This window comes from Macaca thibetana, chromosome 8, assembly GCF_024542745.1.
Source record: "Macaca thibetana thibetana isolate TM-01 chromosome 8, ASM2454274v1, whole genome shotgun sequence".
NCBI lineage: Eukaryota > Metazoa > Chordata > Mammalia > Primates > Cercopithecidae > Macaca > Macaca thibetana.
In genome coordinates, this window is record NC_065585.1 from 137,052,001 (window position 1) to 137,058,907 (window position 6,907).

Genomic DNA, 6,907 nt, shown 5'->3' on the forward strand with positions numbered 1-6,907 from the left:
AATCATTAGGGAAATGCAACTTAAACCATAATGAAGTATCATCTCATATCTGTCAGAATAACCGTTATCAAAAAAGCAACAGGTAAGTGTTGGAGAAGATGTGGAGAAAAGGGAATTTCTTGTACACTCTTAGTGGAAATGTAAATTACTATAGTCACTATGGAAAACTATATGGAGGTTCCTGAAAAACATTAAAATTAGAACTACCATATGATCTAGCAATCCCACTACTGGGTATACATCCAAAGGAAATGCAATCAATGTGTGAAAGGTAGTCTGCACCTCATGTTGACTGCAGCACTGTTCATCATACTTAAGGTATGAAATTAACCTAAATATCTATCAGATGAATGAATAAAGAAACTCTGTGTGTGCGTGTGTACACACATACATTTGTATATTATTCAGCTGAAAAAAAAGAGTAAAATCCTAATTATGCTAAATGAAATAAGCCAGTTAGAGAAACACAGATACCAGATGATCTCACTTGTACATGAGATCTAAAAAGTTGACATATAGAAAGAGGGAGTAGATGGGAGGTTACTGGAGGCTGGGCTTGGGTGAGCTGGGAAGTATTGGGGGCACATTGGTCAAAGGATACAAAATGATAGAAGGAATGATGTCAAGAGATCCATTGAACAACCTGGTGACAATAAATAAATAAACACCCATATAAACATAAGTGTCTTTGAGGAATTAGTCAAAGTTCAGAGCTTTGTAAAGGGACGAGCAATTTCTAAAATGATTTCTGATATTGGATTGTTGCTTTGTATCTGAAACCAAGTTATTGGAGAAAGACTTTGCTGTTTGATGTTTCCATGATCTCTATATATGCATCTCATACATGAACAAGGTGGAAGTTTCTGAAAGACAGAAAGGTCACAGGAGGATTCATTTACTGTAAAAGAGTGAACAAGGACATTCCTAAGGTAAAATACAAAGGAGGAAGAACCAGACTGTTAATGAGATCAAGGAGAAGAGCACTGTGTAGTGTTTTGGACAAGGATGTTTTCCAGCTGCCGGCCTCTGTATCCAGTGGGTTTTGCCTGGAACACTGTCCCCATGGCTGGCCCATTCACAGACACCCTTCTCTGAATGCTTCATCTAACGTCATCCATATCCCTAAACTTCCTCCCTAAGGTACCTCCAGTTACTCTTTATCAATTTGACTGCTTGTTTCCCTGTTACCTTATGTATTCCTCTTTTTACCTTTTATCTTCGCCCCTAGCTGATTCTATCAAGGCTCTTGACTTTACATAACTCCTGAATCTATTCTTCCAGCCCAAACATCTCTGTTGAACTCCAGAATCATGTTTCCAACTGCCTACTTGACATTTCTGCTTGTGTATCTAATAAGCATCTCAATTTAACATGCTCTGGAAAGGGCCATTCATGTGACCTCTGAACTTGTTCCACAGACAGCCTTTTCAACCTCAGTTCATGGCAGCCCCCTTCTTCATTTTCTCAGACCCAACAGTTTGAAGTCATCTCTGGCTTTGCTCTCCTTCTCTTTCTCCCATATCCTATCCACCAGATAATCCTTTAAATTAATTAATTAAATAATTAATTTTTGGGGGGAGACAGAGTCTTGCTCTTTTGCCCAGGCTGGAATGCAGTGACACAATTTCAGTTCACTGCAACCTCCACCTCCCAGGTTCAAGCGATTCTCCTGCCTCAGCCTCTCGAATAGTTGGAATTACAGGTATGTGCCACCACGCCTGGCTAATTTTTGTATTTTTAGTAGAGATGGGTTTTCACTATGTTGGGTTTCACCATGTTGGCCAGGCTGGTCTCAAACTTCTGACCTCAGGTGATCCGCCCACCTCAGCATACCAAAGTTCTGGGATTACAAGCTTGAGCCACAGAGCCCAGCTTCATTAAAAAACAAAACAAACAAAAAACAACAACGATGACATACCTTAGCAACCATCTAGATTCTAAGAATAAAATATATGATAGAATGATACATAGTTTTAGCTATGTCTAATGGAAATTTGACAAGTCATATAATATGTAACTCCATCTTCCAAAACTGTTTCAAATGCATAAATTAACAGGGCTTGACTGTTACTGGTTAGTGCACAAATCAGATATATTATTTTTAATATTGAAAATATTCTAAATGTTGGGCTTCTGTTAAATCAGCTTTTAAACATTCGTAATAAAAAGTATTACATACTTCACATCTCTAAAAATTTGTACAATATATGTAATTTTAAGATGACATAGTCTTTATAAATTGTGGGGGCAACAATTTTACTATGGGATGAAATAACGCAGGATGCATAATATGGGAGGAGTGTATTGCACACATTGATAAAAAAAGATTCTATGATCTTGCACATTGTAATGAAATCTTGCTTTGACATTATTTCCTTTGGATCCAAATTGGAAATTCAGTAATTCTATCATGTATCTTTTTCAAAAATTACTGGATTACTAAAGTCACCAAAGTATCACATGATCAAATTTGACATTGCTCGCTCTCTCTTGCTGTAAAACAGTAATAACATACTCATTACTTTAAGAGAATATTTGGCTAGAAAGATATAATGAGTACTCTGGACAGCTACATCCACTTTTTCAGGACAAAAGTAAAACCTCGTATATTTGCAATATAAAACTAAATTTGTTGTATAAATCTATATGACAGATGTTAATCAATTTATGATATATATTTTAATAAAAACATACAACTCTATTGTAGTTGTGTAAATGTTTTTTATTGGGCAGTAATTTAAGTAATTGCTATGGAAGATCCTAATAAAACAACCTAAATGAGACCTAAGGCCTCCGTCTCTAGTATAAAACCCCAGGTTCTTTTACATGGAAACATGTGTGACAACGTATTGTTGATTGAACACCTTTGTTCTTCTTGAAATCTGCATTGCTGGTAACATAACCACTGAGCTGATGGTTGAATCTCAGTTCTCTCACTTAGTAAATGTATGATCCTGGGAAACTCGACTAACTTCTTTGGACTCAATTTCTTCCTCTGTTGTTTGACAGTTAACAATGCATGGCAATTGCTCTTAAGCAGAGTATTCCAAAGTATTCCCATCTTTCTAATGGTTCTATTGAAGGAGAATGCATAACAACCAATCACAAGATTAATGTGTCTTTATTAGGCACTGTCTGCTCTCTTTCATATGAGAGGCATACCAGTAACTGATTTTCCATTTCTAGAGGAGACTCATACTTATTCCACAGGAGGCAAAGACTTTGTTTAGAGTTTTTTCAACTAATACATATTCCAGAAGAGACTAAATGAAACTACTATTGACCACAAATATACACGGTGCAATCCCCATATGCCAGGGCCTTTTCCAAGAGTGTTGCATATGTGAAATCCTCTAGTCTTTGGATCAGTGTTTGGAGGTGGGCTCTATTATTTTCATCTCTTCTGCAGAGGAAGAAATTAAGTCGTGAGAAGTTAGTTAAGTTTCCAAGGGTCATACATTTACTATGCGACAGAACTGATATTCAACCACTAGTTCAGTGGCTTTATGTTAACAGCAAAGCAGATTTCAGGAAGAATAATAAGGGTATTAAGAAATAATCTCATGAGGGAGGTGAGGTTATTATTGCTGGGGAGTGAAAGAGCAGAGCTGAAGGTTTTAGCACTGAGGGCCAAAAATTCCCATCAGCAGAAAATGGAATAAGTCTACTTTAACAACATGTTTACAAAATGCACATTTAATAATACAAGCTGCATTGATTTTGTTGTATTCATTATTATAGAAGAAAACCTTTAATGCTATGTTTGCTGCTACAGAAGGGCAGAAACGTTAAAAGATAACCTAAAAACTAAGTCACTTTCCAATGTGATAAAACTTGCTCTCTACAAAGGGAATATATTCAAATCCATGGCAGATCTCAAACTATTAGAATACAGATATATTAAATTATTCATTGATTTTGGCAAATTATGAGGAACACAGGTTTTGGAAGATAATCATCTGACTAAACACAATTTGATTAATTTTAAATAAACAGAACTTCATCTAATTCAGAATATGCAATCTATTCCCATAGCAGACATGTAGCAATTTCATTTTGGATGATCTTATCTCATTTCATTTACCAAAAAAACATGTATCCTTCACATTCCTAGAATAGCCTTTGTTAGTGCAAATGGATTAGTGAAAGTTTAGTAAACATATTCCTAAATATTAGAGAGCCTACTTTATAATAAGCAGCTACAAAGTGGAATGCACTTTTTCTTCTCTCTCATTTTGTTTTAATTCAGTCCATTCAGAATATCAGGCAGCCAAAGAGCAAGTAGGGATCCTGTTTGTTCCAAACATTGTCCGAGATGCTTAAGGCCCATGGGTGACTCACTTCCACAGAGTTCTGCCCTGAGGAAACTGGCAATCCAACCAGATAGAGAGACCTGAAACTTCAGTAGACCCAAGACACCTGAAAATTATGAAGCATAGCTGTTTATTTCAAGGAAATTTGTTCAATTCCCATTTCATAGTTGTCAAGTAATATAAACTGTGCGTTTTAGAACCCTCTTTAAAAATAATAAGTTGACGTCCTCTCAAGCTTGGGTGTTTGGTCGGTGGGGACCCACGCGAGTTCAACATGCTTATCAAGAAGTGTTATTTCTGTTCGGGGCCCATCTACCCTGGTCACCGCATGATGTTCATCCGCAACGATTGCAAGCTGTTCAGATTTTGTATATCTAAATGTCATAAAAACTTTAAAAAGAAGCACAATCCTCCCGAAGTTGGTGGACCAAAGCATTTCGGAGAGCAGCTGATAAAGATCTTACAGTGGATAATTCATTTGAATTTGAAAAACGTAGAATTTGAAAAACCTATCAAATACCAGCAAGAGCTATAAAATAAATCTACGGATGCAATGAAGAGAGTTGAGATCAAACAGAAAAGCCAAGCTAAATTTATGATGAACAGATGGAAGAAAAATAAAGAGCTACAGAAAGTTTAGGATATCAAAGAAGTCAAGTAAAACATCCATCTTCTCCGAGCCCCTCTTACAGGCAAAAGGTAGTAGGTGGAAGAGAAAATGGTACAGAAGTTACAAGAGGATGTGGAGATGGAAAATGCTTCTTAAAAATCTCTGTAACCATTTCTTTTATATACATTTGAAAATGCCCTTTGGAGACTTGGAACTGCTGAATTTTTAGTTTATTTTTTATGTAAGTTCACTTAAATGAAAAGTGATTAAAATATATATCTCTCCTACATTGCCGTCTACAAAACATCAGATATTACGGATGTTAGATTGCACTTCAGTGTTAAATCTTCACTGATAGATGTATTTATGTAAATCATAAAAAATCTACTTCTAACTATAGAAGTGAATTGTGGACGTAAAATGATTACGTCATTTGGATAATGACGTTAGGCAGTGTTTATATAAAAACTAATGGCAAAAATTCGTGGCTAGGGATGTATAAAATAAAATATTCTTTTCAGTAAAATATTCCCTTTGTTAATGTTATAGAAGGGAGGATACAACAAGGAATTAACAATTTGTATGACAGTGTCAAATATTATTTAGATTTTAGTGTTTCCTGTTTTGGTTTATTTGCAGCTCAGGAGAGCCTAACGACATTGTTTGATGAAGCCTCATTGTGCTGGACTGTTTTGACCTGGTTTAACCCTTCTGATAGGGAGTTGTGGATGTTGGGGTGAGCACTGAATAATCTTTACCTGGAGTGACATTACGCTGTAGAATTTCCACGTTGGAGAATATACAGTTCTAACTTGTGATTTCTGGTAGAACCAACTTTATTTTTCTAGCCTAGCAATGATCTAGAAGCAGAGGAATCCCAGTGCCTTTTAAAAGTTATTATGTGATTTTCTTTTAAAAACCTCTTGTTTTTGAAAAGTAGAATTTATGGGTACAACATCTGTTCGTTATTTGCACATAAAATAAAATCATTTAAAAAGTAAAAAAAAAAAAAAAACTAGTAAGTTGAGGTGTTTGTAGAATTTACTGACTCCCCTAAATAAATTATCCTAAAATTCAAGAATCATATCAGACTTGTTCTGAGATGAAATCATAAATAATTGAAAGGGGTATCGTATTTTTGTAATTTGATATAATTTTTGTTTGAATTTTGATTTTCATTTGAATTAACTTTTGTAATTTTTGTAGTATTCATATGACAGACAACTAATGATTTAGATTTTTTTAAAAAGCCACTTTCCAAATATTCTGTTTAAGTCCCAAAGTGAAACTTAAAATAGTATTAGCATAATTAATATTACTGTAAATACTGCACTTACTAAAACTAAATAAGTAGGACCAGTTAGTTAAAATGTTGAAGGCGTTAACTTCATCATGAAAATTAACGTGAGACCTGAAGAAAGAGCAAGATGATTGGTGAATAAGAACAGAGTGAAATATTTTTATTGAAAAGAAATCTTGTAAAACAAGTGAAAGACAAAGACGCATTTTTTAAATCACAAGAAAAACGTAGGCTCTACTCAACTCCATAAGTCTTCCATTGCCACTATTTACAAATCAATTTCTCCTTATAACTTTCCAAATGCTGATGAAATCACAGAAATTTAAAATCTAAGTGTATGTTTAAAACCTCTTGCGGACCAATTTCCTTTCTAGCCCATAATGCTCTAGTTAAATATAAGTCTATTTTTACAGTTGCTAATAGCAGATGTAAGTTCCATTCCCTTTGCTTTTTTTCAACTTTTTTAGCAAACCTGAAAGGTTGGAGATAAAACTTTATACATTTTAAGTTTAGTTCAAGTAAAAACCGTTCCTTTTAAATTTTACAGTAATTGAGGGACTTTGAAAAAACATGCTCCATCTCAACTTTTAGTTAGAATTCTATTGAGGCCAGAAGTACTTGTTTTTCTTCCTTTTCAGGATACCAAAACAGAAAAATCTAACACGTGTATTGGCAATCTACTTT

The 6,907-nt window shown here is 34.8% G+C and overlaps 1 pseudogene; it reads left to right on the forward strand.

Moving 5' to 3' along the window:
- The first annotated feature begins 4,587 nt into the window (after nucleotides 1–4,587).
- Nucleotides 4,588–5,079, forward strand: LOC126961858 (probable ribosome biogenesis protein RLP24; annotated as a pseudogene).
- Nucleotides 5,080–6,907: the final 1,828 nt, after the last annotated feature.